A 16,495-nucleotide genomic window follows, 5' to 3' on the forward strand; every position below is an offset into this window, starting at 1 on the left:
ATCCCTTGGGGGGTTTAGTCTCAACATTTAATATGTAATTTTAAGCCTGAATTTCATTTGGTATCAACAGATGAGCTGTACCAGCTTTTATAAGAGCTTTACACAGTGGGAGGAGTGATAAAGTCCAGCAAACCTCACTCTTACATTTGCAGGAACTGGACAGGAATATTATATGTATTAATGCTAGGTTTCTGCTGCCAGCATGAACAGCACTTCCCATGATGTATGGTCGTAGCAAATGTACTGTAATACATGCATCAAATACGCTCTCAGAGTAAATAGATATTGTCTAAAGTACATTACCTCTGTGCTTTCATGTTTAACTTAATGTAAGTGAATGGCCTTAATTTCTCTAAATTGTAATAATAATCATAATGCTAGCAGTGACATTACTAATAATTTATTTTGCACATCATTAATCAACAATAAAACATTTTAATTACCTGTTCAGAAATGTCACACTGTAAATTAATTCTATGTAATTATATATTTGAATTCCAAGGCTAATTAAAACAAATAAACAATCCCAGTCAATGGATGAGTACATTTGTAAAGGAATCTGCTCTTGCCCTGCTCTTCAGGATAGTTATGCAAGTTATACACAGCACAAGAATTAGACTCCATTGCTTTGCCTGAGTCACCTGTATTCCTTAAACAGTGTGTTACTAGGTCAAAGTAGCAAATTGCATGGCCCATGGGGTACAAAGAGAATTGCATATGCACAAGTCTGTAACTAACGTGAAGTTGGGTGTAGATCTTTGATGATTGTGGTTAGCACTTTGAAAGAGAAACAATAATTTAGCCTTTTAAAGTGTCTGTCATGCAGGCACCTCGGGGCACACTGGAAATAACACAAACATGAAATAGAACAATATCAGAAGCAGACAATAACACTTTCGCAGTAATTAGCTCAATTGCTTTTTGGGGACAAGTGCATCAAATTACTAGCCAGAGTGACAGCTTGGATTTTCATGGCAGTACTTAGCTGCAGTATTCCGCTTTCCTTTTAGGTCGTCTCTTCCACTGATGTGGGAGTAAGAGGTTTTTACTTTTAAGAAGAGCATGATATTAAGATCAATCAGTGTGCGATGAATTTTGCCTCATGTGGGCCAGCTTGTGTCCACCGTTATGAGCTGATGTAAAGAGCTGCACAATGGAAGCAATTTGCAGTGTAAAACAAATTTGTAGTGTATTAGTCCTATAAAGCCCAGAAACTATGCTAGGTATTCTTGAGCATCCTCTACTACATCTTATCTATTACCAAGCTATTTACATATGTACAAACATGACACTGTCGTAACACCTGCTGCCTTCCATTCAAATGTTGCGCTACTGAGGCTTGAAGGTAGTGAGGATAAAACTCCATTTGCAGCAGGATGTGTGCAGCTGAAATGAACATGAGCGGTGGATTTGCACTGGGGCCCAGTACTTTGGCTCCAGTCACTGAAGTCTGGCCCTGGAACACGTATCAGTGGTTCTGACACCTGCAGCAGATCATTCCTTTAACTGGAGTTTATAAAGAAACAAAGGTAGCCTTGTTGGTGGGTGGGGAATTGCAGGGGAGTGAGTTCCTAATTGAAGGGTTGAAAGTGCAGCTGACCTAATGGTGTATAGAAGCAGCTTTGAGAACAGGATGATAAATGAGAGCAATGTCATGATGAGTACAGCGACTGAGTAACCAGACCTTTATTTGATACATAAGACCACAGGGAGCTTCTGTGCAGAGAATACAAGGAACAGGGCTAAGTTTTGCAGATTTTGGAAGGCATTAGTAAGGGAGAAAGGAATGCTGACATTGCAGTCAAATGCATGGATCAGGGTTTTAGTATTTTTCAAAGAAAGCATGGGACATAATAATTTGCTCATATATCTTCAGATGGCGGACAGGTATCCTGACCTTTGATTTACTATGCTATGTTGCTGTAGAGAATGTTCTGGCTTTAAAATGAGGTGTCCAGAGACCTGATTTGATCACCTGATCTTTGAGTTCCGGCTGGGAGATGAGGAAGTCGTTGTATACATAACAAGAGCCTCCAGCCAAAAATGTCCTCTGTTTTCAATTGAACTGGAAGAAGCTGCTGATAGGTTAGGGCTTGATGTCAGAAACACAGCAGTTAACGGTAAAGAGGAATGAGAGATTGAGAGGTGATAACTTAGAAAAATCAGTGTGACATCCATATTAAAGAGACAGCTTACCCTGTGTTACTGCTGGACAACATGAGTGGTGGTTCATATATGTATTCTAAACTACGTTGGTCCTAAAAATAAATCCCCAAGAACCATCAGAAGTAAGTCCGGAAACGCTTAGCAAAATCTAATGCACATTGTAAAAATGTATAATCTGTCACTGTACACTATGGTCTCCATATAACTTCTAAAGTTTGTGAGACAATTATAGAGAAAATGATACTGCAATCTGTAAAGCAGTTTCTGTAGTGGTTTTATTCACAAGCTCAATGCTATGCATAATCATTGCCAGAAACCCCTCCAGAGGTGTGTGCATAATAGAGAGATATCAAGTCAATGAGTCAAGACACCAAAAAATAAAATTCAGATGTACATCACATTTAAAAAAATGATATAATCTGTCATTTAATGCTAACTTAAATCCTCCGTATTGAAATAATACATCTAATCATAAAGCAACCTGGGGCATCAAAATCATATTGCACTGCATTCAGAATACATGAAGAGTCACAAAATTCTGCAACTTTAGTTTGGTGCCAAAGGATGATGGTAACTAACTTTTTAAATTTTGCAGTGATCTTAAAATGGAAGTCCACAATGCACATGAATTGTTCATAGCTAGAAAATGCGGAGATCTGGTAGGGATGTATAGAACCTTTTGACTCATGTTCCCCTGTTCAAATCCAACCTGGGTTGGTAGTCACATTTCAGCATTATCAACTGATGACTTATGTGAAATAAGTTGTTTCTTAATGATTTTAATGTTATTCTCAAATGTTTAAGTGACCAGTTGGGGTAATATACTGGAAAGCTTTACGTGGCTTGTATTGCAGGAGAGATGACGTATTGTCTCTCAAAAATAAGCAGCAAGAGCAAGTCAGTCCAGATCTTTTCACCAGCACTAAATTCACTTATGAAAAAATGTTTTTGAACAATTGTATAAAGCCCTGAAGTGGCATCTAGAATCTTTTACATTCCAATATATAAGAAGAATTCTATTTTTATTTAGTGGCCCGATCCTAACTATGTTCATATATGAGTAATGGACTTATGATCCCCTCTAGATTTAGTTACAGATCTGAGGAACTTACCTACAGCAAAGTCAGACACACTGGTGTGGTGGGAAATAATATTGTTTCCACACACATGAGTTCCCAATAAATCTGTTGCCACAAGGAAAATATCACAAAGCTGTTTTTTAAATTGGTTAGGTACAGGGGTGCTGGAACAATTTGTATAGTAGGGATGCTAAGAGCCACTGAACCAACTGTAAACCCTGTATCTGATGGAAACCACTTCAAGCCAGGGTGTGCACTAGCACTCCCAGCACCCCAAGTTCCAGCACCTATGGTTAGGCATGCAATTTTATACAAGTAGTTCTCACGGTTGTGCTAAAAAACCAGATACTGTTGTACACAGTTATCTGATCTGCATGGACAAACAGTCACTTTAGTTTGCCTAGACATCTTAAAATCAGATCTCAAATGTTCATCTGACTGATTGCTTAGTTAGGATATTGAAAGGGAATTGATTGGCAGAGGTGGGTTGAGTGTTGTTTCCTTTGTAGACTTTTTTAAATCCATAGTTAGACTTCAAAAAAAAAAAAGGCAGTGTTCAAATATAAATTTCATTTGTATTATCTGAAACTACATTACCTTCAGTTTGATTGTTCATTCCTAATGCTGGCAAAATGCTCATTGATATGAGAATTTTGCATGGATAATACACAGGATAAAACTGCAGCATTGGATCCACTGCATCATCTAAAAGTGTACTGTAATTTTCTTGTGGCATTCACTGTTATCCTCACCTTTGTGATAAACAGGGGCCAGAATCTGGAAAGAGCAATTCACAATATGTACGTAAAACGGACTCTTGTAATAGCGTTCTGGAAAGATTTCATAAAAGGAACCACCAAGAATAAGGTAAGTTCAAAGAAAACATTACTGTTCTCTTCGAAAACTTTTTTTATTTAAGGTTTTTTAAATACAGTATTATGTAAAATCAAAACCTGCTGTAATGCATAAACTAGGACAGACAGTTGGCAAGTTCATTAGAATTTTCCACATGCCCTTGGTCCTTTCTATTGAAATACTGGTGTTTTGCTTTGTTCTTCTTGGAGGCTGTACACTATATGCCTGGCTACCTTATACCAGTTCTGATTAGCACTCTCCTCACCTTAGTCTGCTTATGTTTCTCTGCAGATCCAGTCTACTGTGGGCGAGGGAACGGTACATATCAGATTTATGGCGCAGCCTGCAGGGAGAGTGAATGCTACTTAATGAGCTTGAATAGTACAAGTGTAGAACAGTGAACAATGAGCCCTTAAGCTGGAAGCAGAATCAAAACCTTGGGCAAGCTTTAACATATGTACAACAAATCACCAGGTATGCACAAGTGTTCATTTTTCACTGGAGAACACCAGTGAAACTAAAGCTGTGATTGCTTATCTCGTCATCACTCATCATTATTTCAAATACCTCCTTGCCCTTTGTTTACTTTGAGAAAGACTTTTTGTTGAATATTCCACCCCTCTAATCCTAAAGGAGCTTCATTTTGCTCCATAAAAGCATCATTTTGCTCTCCAGAAAGATATGCTTTTCCATCATTCGCATATAAAGGAATGCTTTCAATCCTTTAAAGAGAGAGTCTCTGCTAAAAATCAATAGCCAACATTGTCTTTAAATAGTCTGACATTTACCTTTAACATGGCTTTCATTTCTTCTCCTGGTTGAGCAAACGTTTGTGTTATCCAGACACATTTTTTATTTCTCTGCCTTTAGCTATTGCTTGAGTACTCGTCAAGATCACAATTCTTGTGTCAGTGACATTGGCTATCTATAGAAAGGGTTGTAGCAATACATGTTAGAGGGACTGGAACTCACTAACACAAGCATTGTTCACTAATTTACGGAAGGCATCAAGTCAAAATAATTACAGGCAAAAGGGTAGTGTAAATCCCTAAGGGAAATATATTTTGGATGCTTGTTTTACTTACAAGCAAATCTGAATGCTGGCCCAAAGGTCAAAAATAAAAGACCATGTGCTTTATTCCTCTCAAGTCATCCACCTTACTTTCTCTTCTCATACATGAAATTGTCTAGGGGTTCATTTAGAAAACTGTATTTTGAAAGCCAGGCTGTTTGCAATCTGGGAAAGTTAAGCAAATTAGCAGAATTATTAGGAAAAAAGCCAATTCTCTACAGCCTACAAAGCAACCGTTTGTTAAATTGGCAGTCATGAGAGAATTGCATTGATTGAATGATGGTTGCAGTGCTTTGGGAGGGAGAGCTCTGCGGCCTTGTTGGAAATAATGTTGCAGTATCATAAATGAAAAATAAACAGGGAGGCTGTGTAGATTCCACAGCAAAACTTTCAGTGATTTCTTGGAATGAGAGAATTAAAAGGTGGTTCTGCTCTGCACACACATTCCTTTTATATCTGCACTACTGGGGGCGGGGGAGCTGTGCTATGTATTTCTAAAAATAGAAAGGGTAGCAGGAGGGCTGACTTCAAGAAGCACCTCAGACCAGGTGGTTGGTTACACCTGGTTCTCCTCTGACATCGTGAGGACATCTGCAATTCTGCTAGCTCACCCTCCTAGCTCAACTTCTGAGCTGAGTTTTTTTGGAAACAGAAATCAGAATCCAGTAAAAAGCCATTTAAAGAGATTGCTCTCACACTATTTCTAATAGCTCATCCTCATTTTTATATACCATTTTGCTATTGATTTGATATTTTTATACATTATAAGGGGCACTTAGCAAAGACAGAATGGATTAGCAGATTAAATATGCTTTATTAGCGGATATCTGTTGGGAAATTATGTCCGTTTTCCATTTAACAGATGCATCAGATTTATTCAGTTATTGAATCAATTTATTCATGCTTGAAAACGTACTAACGCTCCACTTAACTATTTCCAATGTCAGGTTTAATACTGGAGAACTGGGCTTAAGGAGAAAAGCTAAAGAAATGAAGAAAATGTACAGCAGGGCAGTACTTTGCATTTCTGCCGCAGATGGGGAACTAAGCATGTTATGTCATGATAAGTAAAGCGAGGGTAGGAACTCTGGGCTTGATTCTGATCTCTGACATCAGTGTAAGTGAAGTGTTACTGTATCACAATCAGTGGAATCTGTGTAGCACTGTCGCAAATGAGATGGGAACCAGGCTGTCTTTTTTCCAGGCACAGCCTGACTTTTCAGAAATGCTGGAAACTCGCAACCCCAGCTGAAGTTGAATTATGGGTGCAGAGCACTTCTTAAGGTGTGGGCCAATTCCCCATTAATTGCACAGTGTAATATGACAAAATTTCAAATCTGCACATGAAAGGGATTATCTAGCAAGGTGACTGCCATTAATATTGGCCATATCCTGCAATCATTGTGCCTGCAGATTGATGTGGATGGCTCAGCGTTGTTTATTAGCACCAGACCTTCGCTTCGATTCTGACACAGGTAAGACTCCTGTCGACGTCAGTGGAGGTGTTTGCCAGAATGAAAACTGCAACATCAGGCTCGTTATATTTACCTAATAAACCCTTTGAAATTACCAGAGACCTAACGGAGCTATGAAGTTTGGTTCTGGATCCAGATCCACATTTTTCCAAAGCTTTGAGAGTATTCAGATCTGGGCTTTGGTTTGGGTTCCTAGCCAGTAATTAGTCAGTAGCTACATTTTGATTCCTAATAGCTTTCCAGAATTGTTCCTGGAGTCACAGTTCTATAGTATGTTTGACATTCTGTTCTGCTCTTTTAAATGAAAAGGACAAAATATTTACGCCTGTAAGATGTCTGGTTTTGGGCCAAGGACATTAGGCTCAGTAAGTTCTATTAGTTGATTTTGTTATTGTGACTTTATTGACTCAAACGTCAGTCATAACGGATGGTACAAAATGTGGTAAGAATCTATATCCTTTCTTATATTCATTTAAAGTGAAATTCACCCTAACACTCTCCTTGATGAACAGTTGTGAGTAGGGAAAATATAGTGAGATTACTGAGATGGAATCTACCTTTCAATCCACCGATGTGGCCTGGGGACAGCCCAGTTGCAGCTGCTCCTTTGGCCCCTGGGTTGAAACAGAGGGCTGTGTCCCCTACATACACCTTATGTGGGGTTTTGTGGCCAGTGAATCTGTGTAATCGTAGCCCCAGTGATGATCTCCATGGCCATCTTTGGCCTTACCCCTACCTTTCCCGTGAGTAGGGGATGTAGATTCCTCTTAGCGCTGTCCAACTTTGTCTACAGCAACAATGTCAGAGCCACAGTGTAAGGGACCTAGGCTGCTGGGTGAATTTCACCATCAATGAAAAGCATGCATTAAAATAGAAGCTTGGAGATTTGATAGTTTTGTCTACCAGGCCTTTCTTAAGGGTTGGATAAAGAATGTCAGGGTTAGACAATATGAATGCGAAGTGAGGAGCAATGTGGAAAGAGGAGGGAAGGAATTTTATTTAGAAACAATCTGTCACATAAGTCAAACTCTTCTGATATTTTCAGCATGTTAATTCCCTTTTGGTTAGTTGAGCATTCAGAAAACATCATGGAGGCCATCCTGCAAACCCTTATTCGTGCTAGTACTGCTCTTTGGTTCAGTGGAGATCTGCATGAATACACAAGTTTGTACTGTAGGGCCCATCTCCGCTGTCCCTTTAATTTCTAATGATATATTTAAAAATCCTGAGTTTTAATTCCAAATGGTTATATCGTAGGTCTGTCCTGCAGCTGTTATCCCCGGCCAATAGCTTTGCAGAAGTCAATGGGAGTTTTGCATGTATAGGAACTTCAGAGTCAGACCCCTATGTAGGATTTCTGCATGAGTAATATCCTCAATGGCTGGGAAGAAACCCAGGGCCAGTGCAAGGATGTTTTGTGCCCTAGGCGAAACTTCCACCTTGTGCACCTCCCCGCGCCCCTACCCTGAGGCACCTCCCCTGTGGTAGTTCCCCCCCTCCACCCTAAGCCCCCCCTCTCATGGCAGCTCCCCCGCTCCGCCCTGAGGCACACCCCTTGCGGCAGCTCCCCACCCCCCACCTTCAGCCCTGAAGCACCCCCCCACCCCAGCTCACCCCTGCTCTGCACACGAGCACCCCAAGCAAGCCTGGGAGGTGGGAGAAGTGAAGCAGCCACGGTGTGCTCGGGGAGGAAGCGGGGCAGGGGTGAGCTGGGGCAGGGAGTTCCCCTGCGTGCCGCCTCCCCCTTATTTGCTGCAGGAGGCCCTCTCCGTGCTTCCCTGCCCCAGCTCCCTCCACCTAAATGCCAGCGGCAACCAGGGCAGCAGAAGATCCAGCTGCCACGGTCACTGACGAAGAAAATGGCACCCCCCAAATCCCAACATGCTAGGCAACTGCCTAGGTCGCCTAAATGGTTGCACCAGCCCTGAAGAAACCCCTAAGAAAGTTTAAGTAAAAAAAGAATGGAAATGCCTCAATTAAAAGAGATCCTACTGCCTGTTAAAGAGATTTGATTCATCAGGCTTTTGGAAAAACTGGACAAAGTTCCAGTGCACACCCATCATAACAGCTAACGCCTGTAGGCAGTAGTGGACCAGATCCCCCATCTGATATAAACTGTCCTTGAATTAATCTAGCTATGCCCATTTACACTGTCTGTTCCAGTATATCCAAGGGTGGCTCTGGTATATGGCACGCGTGCAATGAAGTTATTCTTGGAGCTTCCTCTCCATATCATTCTTCCCTTCCCCTTACAAATTTTCTCTTCTCCTATCACCTTTCTCCTATTTACTCTCCAAGAGCCTCATCCAGAGCCCAATGAAGTCAATGAGAATTCTTCCAATGGGCAATTGAATCATGGCTTTAATCCCAACAATTTTGTCCCTGCCCTCACAAGCTGGTCATGGTTTTTCCTTAGAGAAGGCCAGCCAAGAGCAAACCAACTTTTGCTAGTTCTCTCTAAGACTAACAGGCCCCACTGTGGGGTTGTCTCACCTCCCTCATGATTCGGGGATGGGGGGTTGAGTTACTATTCCCATCGGAGAATGAATGTCTTCAACATGAAGAAAAGGGCATGAGCTGACTCGTACATGAAGTGACTTGTACCCTCCAAATGTAAGATGATGTCCATGCTTTCTCCCTGCCCCTTTCCCGTTTGTGAAATATCCACACTTTCTTGGGTTCTAGGGCGAGCTGGCTGCTGTCACTGCCAATCAGTAAAAAATGAGTGATGCTACGAAACCTCCATCTATTTGCATTTCAGAAAGAAAGAAAGAGAAAATGACAGATGAAATGGTAGGAAATTCCTGTTAGATAGCCAAAAAGTTATTTCATTAGAAGGTTCGGAGTCATTGTCAGTCAGATCCAAAGCAGTAAGAATACAGTAGTAAAAACAAATACGCAGATTAGTGTCCGAAAAAGGTAAGGACACAAATGGACAGGTAAACCCCGCCCCCTCTTGTACAGAAACAAATATTGTTTTCTCTCCGAGTTTGAGATTAATTTTTTAATAAAACACCAAAGACATGAGATCCAGGGCTTTGGCTGCCAAGCTTCTGAGTGAAAGAGATTAAAGGAAAAACAGGGCTATGGTTTTAAGAGCTATTGGCTAGTCTCTCACAGCCCTCACTCAACTGCGCAGGGGTGTACGGCCCTGCACCCTGCTTGGCTCTGCTTAGATTGTGACTTCAGCCATGGATGGGTGGGGGCAGCAAAAACGAATTGCTCAACTCTGCTCGTCGGAGCAAGTTAGATGGGTGGCATCCTGCAAACCTATATGCATGCTAGTACTCCCCTTGACAGCAGTGGCATTGGCCAGAGGTGGGGGAGTGGGAGGAGCTCTGGCTCTGCATCCCATCCCCAGCTCACCAGCAAGAGTATCTAGCTAGGTATAAGTGGGGAGAGCTGCCCCACAAAAAGGGGTGAAATAACTTACCCCTTTCTCAGCACAACGGGGCATCAGAGGTTGCAATTCATTGTTTACTGCTGGGCCATTGCTGCTGAGGGCCACCCTTTACTTGGGCAGAAATGTTAAGTCACAACTGAACCCGGTGCATTTGAAAAATCTTTCTTTCTTTCTTTCTTTCTTTCTTTCTTTCTTTCAGAGGAAAAAAGGCTATCCATCATATATTGTGTAAAATATTTGGGGGCTTGGGGGGTGCAAGGGAAGGGGAAGGAGGCAGAGGTGTTATCAAGGGAGGAATTCAAAGATCCAAAATAACTGCTCCACATTCAGGTGATGCTACAATGTTCAGACCTCCTCAGTTTTGTTGTAGCAGGGGAAGGGGCAGAGGGCACATGCTTTCTTATTTATTTCTTGATTATGTTATATTATGAGAGGCATCTGCAGCAGGTCTAGATACTCTGACATACATTAAAACATGTACATAAAAATATTAATACAGAAAGTCCATCTAGCCCAGTCAGCCCAACCCCATAATACAAGTCAATACAGATAGGACCTGACCCAAAGCCCCTTGAAGTGGATGGAAGTCTTTTGATTGACTTCAGTGGGCTTTGGATCAAGCTCATAAACAAGGCAAATAATCCCCCATAATATCACAGAGTCCCATTTGCTCAGTGTCCTCATTCTCACCAGATACCTAGAAAAACTGATAAACACCATATCCAGAAAGTCAATAGATTCATGCTATTTCAGACCAACGTGGGGAAGTCCAGAGTCAAGGAAAGCTTCCCATGAGCTGTGTCCCCATCCATCTAAATGGAGAGGACTCCAGTTCCAGCCGCTCTGCTGATCACAAGGGAGGTGGAGAGGACCTCCAATAGGCAGGTCCCAAGCTGTGGGGCCAAGCTGATCTTGTGATAATAAACTGAATGAGTTTGGCTGATCTTGGCTCTCTATCTAGTGGACAGAGATCAACATTTCAAAAAATCACCATGAATCATTTGCCATCCCATTGTATATTGGTGTGCACAGCAGCTTTGCACTGAGCCGACGAGTCTTTCCTTAACCCTATGGGAATCAGATGTCATGTCGCTGGATATGATTTTGCAATGAGGTGGTTTATGAGAACCAAGAAATCTGACCACATAAATTATGGTCTCATCATGGTATAAATAAGGATTAACTGCCCTGAAGTCAATGGAGTTACATCCATGTAAAACTGGTGCAAATGAGAATGGGATCAGGCCATTCAAACTATCAAGATTTAGGGCTTTTATCTTTCTCATCATTTGAAATCTGGTTCCTTTCTCATGTCAGATTTGCAAGCACTTGAACAACTCTTGGTGCCCAGGTTAGACCAGAAAAGTCACACTCATCTGGCTTTGAGAGGACACTTGCTGTTCTATTATTATATTTTTGTTGTCTAATACTCATAAAACAGGGATTTGGTTTCACAGAACAAAATGGGGGGAGATGTTGTTTTATAATGTTCATTTCCTATAATGGCCAGATAGGGCCAAATTTTCCAAAGGGCTTGACTCCTATGGTGAACAGTGGTAACTGCTGGGTGCTGAGCTCTTTTGAAAATTGACCCACAATAAGGTAAGGCCAAATTTGATCAGCTTTACTCAGTTGGGGTAATACCTTAGTGCCAAGTAGTCTTGTTGGAGGAGAGAAGGAGCTAAAGGCTAGCAGAAGCTAGCCTGAAAAATCAGGGATATAAATGATGTGCCTGATCCTGTATATATATGACAATTGAGGGCTCCATTTTGGCTTTGCCCCAAGTTCCAGGTACTGCCCTAGGAGCAGATGGAGAAGCAGGTGGAGACTCAGAGGATCATCATAATCTGTCTCCAAGATCCCACCTGCTTCAGGGGTGGAGGAGGGAAACAACGCCCGCTCTAACCCTAAACCTAGTTCAGTGCACATGCCTCAGTGAGATGGCACCACCAGTCCCATCCATATGCAATGATAGAGATGTTCCTTGGTGGCTGCTGTCTCCCCACTGCACAGCCTCATATGTCCCTGCATGAAAGTGCAGGACGTGCCATGATATGACCCTGAATAAACTGCAAACACAACATTCCATTGTATCTCACTATTTATATTTAACCAGTTTATGTATTATTATTTCATCCATTTTTACTTACAGCTTGTGTCAATACTATTGACTTTTTAATTGCTTTTTTTGGCAGAGGGAGGCGCATTTTTCACTTAACTAAGTACCTTGCTCCTATGTCTCTTTCCTACGAGCTGGCTGAGGTATGTCTGATGTACAAAATATCTGTGAGTCTTATTAAAAAGAAGTTCTTACGTTAGTACCCCATTCAGGGTCTCTACACAACTACATTGTGAAGACTTAATGCAGCACCAATCTCAGTGAATGCAGACATGCAAATTCTTTCCAGCCCAGTGGAAAGATTTACAACCCTTTTCTAAGTGGGATATTTATTATTTAGCGTAACAAAACCCATGGCAGGACCTTGCAAATGCTGGCTATCCTGAGACAAGAGGGATGTTCACTAGCCTGCTGGGAAGTGAAGTCAAGCGCTGAACAGATCACTTGTATGATCAGCCCAATCATTGCACTCGGTGATAAATAGCCCCACAGGAACCATAATTCATCCAGGAAGAAAGATGCAGGCAGCCCATTATATTTACTGGTAATATTTTTTTTAAAGGAAAGAGTCAATAAAGACCAATGAGAAAAGGCCTGTTAGTTACATATACATATATATTTTTCACGTATCATTAAAATATCTTTGGCCAGAGAGCTGTAATCTGTATTCTCTCTTTTGCCCGATACATCAAAATACATTTTCCTCTCGGATGATGTTCTTGGTGTTCACGGTGCTCACATCATAGAATTTTTAATGTCTTTAACCATCTTTAGCTTTGGATCTGAGAACCCCTTCAGGCTATATGTCAGTGCCAGCTGTGAGCAAAGAAAGAGTAGCTTCTGCTCAGGCACTATGATAATGTAGCATTCCTGGCTGAAAGTGGAGTTCCATCACTTGATGAAATGTCACCACAGAACAGCTATATGTGGGTTCCTTCCCCTACACCCTCACTTCTCTTTTTTCAGGAGAGCTATGTGAAAGAAAAGGACAAACATGATAAAAATCCATGGACAAAATCTGACCAATAGGATCACTGTACCCAACAGTGATGGCACAGATTCAGTCACCCCCGGTCAGAAACAAACCAAGCCACAATATGAGTGATGGTGCTGGGTCCCACCCAAAAATGCAGGGCCAAATCCAGACCCCGTTTTAACTTAGTGCTCAGGGGTGTTTGGATCAGGGGTTTCAGCTAGGGATTCATTGCTGATAGACACACAAAAGATTACAAATGTAGAGCTCAATAGAAATAGCTGGAGGTCAGGCCCAGTTGCCAGCATTCAAGGTGCAATTCAAAATGGTCCGAAGTAGCCAGAATCTGATGACCTTCTGAACACATAGCAAAGCTCGTCTTCTATCCCCCCCAGATATGTGTAAATGGGGGAGAATTGTGAGAGTGGGCATTGTTGGAAGGAGAGGGGGAGGCATGATTTTTAGTTACCTAAGGGTGGGTCATCTTAAATTGTATTGCTGCACTTACCATGTATTTTTAAAGTATGTCAGGAGGACCCCAAGAGCATGGGTAGATGCCCTAAATAAAATATCCCAACATACAAAATTCTTTTTTTAATATAATATAATTCACATTAGCTTCATTTTTGCCACCCCTTCCATTGCCATCTTCCTTTCCAAAGTTTGATTGATACACACTGGGAGGTCTTTGGGTCATGGAGTGTGTCTGGCTTTTATCTCTGTTAAATCCTATATAAATATTGTGGATATTTGAGCATTAGCGTATTTAGGATGATCTGTTTAGCAGATTCAGGTTATGAATGGCTGCTCAAAATAACACTTGCATTTCCAGACAAGGGTCTTTATTACAGCAGAGGTCAAACGAAAAAGGATTATTCTTGCTAATTATTTAATATTTACACAAAATGCTTGGGGGCTGAGTCCGCAGGATTGTCTTGTTTGAGAAGCTAATAGGTTTCCAGGAAACTAGCATTATCTGTTTGAATGTGTAAGGGGCCTGTCGTCTGGAAATGGATTACAATTCTATCTGATATATTTAGAAGCCGATTGGCTAAAGGTTTAATAATGACTATTATACCATCCAATCCTGCTGCCTTTAAAGTCAATAGCAAAACTACCATCCACCACTGCGGCTTATGCAAAGCACAATGAAGTGGACTGATTTTTCATATGCGTTTAAAAAATGAAAAGTTTGTGCTGCTGAATGAGGTATGTGGCACACACATGGGGGAGTTGAAGACCATGGGGAGCCTGGTCTCTGCATGGATTAGGGTGTGAACCTACATCTCCCAGCCTGGGTAATTCTGCCACCTGCCCCAATAAAAATTCCTCTCTGTTGCTTCCATTCCCCTGTGAGTGGCTCACATCTCCTGCTCTAGCAGCAATAAAGCCTATGCGTGGTACCTACCATGGCAGCTTGCACGTATTGAGCTGCAGTGATCCTCTCCCACCACCCATCTGCTCCCCAAGTCTGTGGCTCTTTCTTGTTGCAGGGACTTTGCTGTGACCACTTTCCACACCCCCATTCTGCTCTATGGCTTCTTTTTTAAGGCCATCCTATGAGTCTCACCCTCTTGGGGCTGACTAAGCAACTACCTTTCCATAAAGCAGGAGGTTCAAGCGGCTGCTTGGGAGCTGTTAGCCAGGGTTGGGAGTCTACTATGGAAACCAATAGGTCTATAGGGCCAGGGGTATATTTAGCCCCTGCGTTCCCCCTCCCTGGATCATATGAGCCTGTGGCTCTGCAGAGCTTCTTGTCCCCATCCCCCAAGCTCCAGTACCCTGGAAAAAATTCCCTTGGGCTCCTGTAGCCATAGTCCACAATGTCCCGCAGAGACCATGGTAAGGGACTCCCTTTTACCCCTCCCCCACCCCGTTATATCCAAATCTCACTGGTTCCTGCGGGAGAAGATGGGGACAAGATTTTACCCTGAGTAACGGCTGCTGAGTTGGTGCAGTCATGGCGGGAGAAGAGCGGGTTATGAAGACAAGTGCTCCCTCTGGAAAAGCCATTTGAGTCTGTTCTCCTCAACTTCTGTTCCCATTTCTTTGTAGTTTTAATCTGTGCCTTGAGCGAAGAAAATCCTGCTGTTGCCCTGCTAGTGAGAGACTGCGCGTGCCTCCTGGACATGGTGTCATCCTTGTAGAGAAAGGAATCTGAACTAACATGTGCAAGTAACGCCAACGAGGGCCCTAAGCCATGAAGGTTTGTTAAGAAAAAATAAAGGCCCCAGTGGAGCCCAGGCCTGTTGCAGGGGTTACCTCTCCTCAGTGGCAGAATTGTTTGCTGCATTCTGCACACAACACCTCCTCCATCCCCGGCTGAAGTCAAGCCCAAGCCTGAGCTGACTTCAATAGGAGCTGAGGGGGCACGGAGACACCTTTGAAAAGCACATCGCTATTCTGGGGTGGAGTCAAACTCTTTTTATATCTTGTATTTCCCTTCTGATGTGTATTCAGGGACCCTACAGGGAACTAGGCCGACAGCCCAGATGTTCTGTTTGGCCCCAGCGCAGGCACAATCTGAGATGCAGCAGCGTGGATGAACCTCAACCCTGACCAAGTGGTATTATCTCTAGGGGACAACAGGATACTTCATTCTCTATGGCCCATTCGATCCCTGACCTCTGCAAGGACTGACTGCAGGTGAGCCACTTAATGCAATTGTGCTGCACTAACTAGGTTTAGAAAAAGCGTAACTATAGACAGAATTGCAACAGAATTTTTGACCCAGTTTTTATCTTGTTTGCACACACAACAGGGCCCTGGGGAATTTCCTCTGCCTTGTCTGGGTGGCATAAGACAGTTTTAGCAGCTCCTATACCTCTCTCCTTCCCATCTCCTGAGTGAGTCAAGAGAGAGCCTGCTTGACCAGGGCATCCCCATGTCCCAACAATCGTTAGCTGCCAGAAAGGTCCCTTGAAAACCCTAGGCAAGCAGCATAAGTAACTGCAGCCCACGGGCTGCTCTGAATCAGGCCAGCACAGATCAGGGGCTTAATGCCATCTTTGCCAACCTGGTTCTTTCCAAGTTTGCTTGTCCTGACTGGAGGATCTGGCCCAAGGCTGTTGTAATCCATGCATAGTAATCTACTATGTTTAAGCCTTACTCTTGAATCTCGTATTTCCTCTAATAGACTGTCATAGGCTATATTGTTACAGAAATTCCTTGTTAAGTGAATTGAATTGCCTGTTCTATAAAAATGCAATCAGTCAACAAAAATACTGGCAAAATTTTTCAAGCATGGGTGCCTAAAGATAATCATCAGAGCATCTTTAAGCACCTAAATGAGTGGCTTAATTTTCAAAGGTCCTAAACACTCCCAGTGGCATAGTTTTTAGTGGGAGCTGCAA

At 42.4% G+C, this 16,495-nt stretch overlaps 1 long non-coding RNA gene across 4 annotated transcripts in view; it reads right to left on the minus strand.

The window, feature by feature from the left end:
- Window positions 1-4,136: 4,136 nt before the first annotated feature.
- The window catches only part of LOC116837691 (uncharacterized), a 34,906-nt gene continuing 22,547 nt past the window's right edge, over window positions 4,137-16,495 (minus strand). For 3 of the 4 annotated variants that reach the window (XR_004376755.2, XR_004376757.2, XR_012656978.1), the window contains exons 4-5: window positions 4,889-5,025; window positions 4,137-4,443 (exon numbers count right to left, since the gene is read on the minus strand). This is a non-coding gene — a long non-coding RNA (uncharacterized LOC116837691). Of the gene's footprint in view, window positions 4,444-4,888; window positions 5,026-9,251; window positions 9,394-16,495 lie in introns of all 4 variants that reach the window. The other variant, XR_004376756.2, reaches the window with a different exon arrangement.

This window comes from Chelonoidis abingdonii, chromosome 14 (genome assembly GCF_003597395.2).
Source record: "Chelonoidis abingdonii isolate Lonesome George chromosome 14, CheloAbing_2.0, whole genome shotgun sequence".
Lineage (NCBI taxonomy): Eukaryota > Metazoa > Chordata > Testudines > Testudinidae > Chelonoidis > Chelonoidis abingdonii.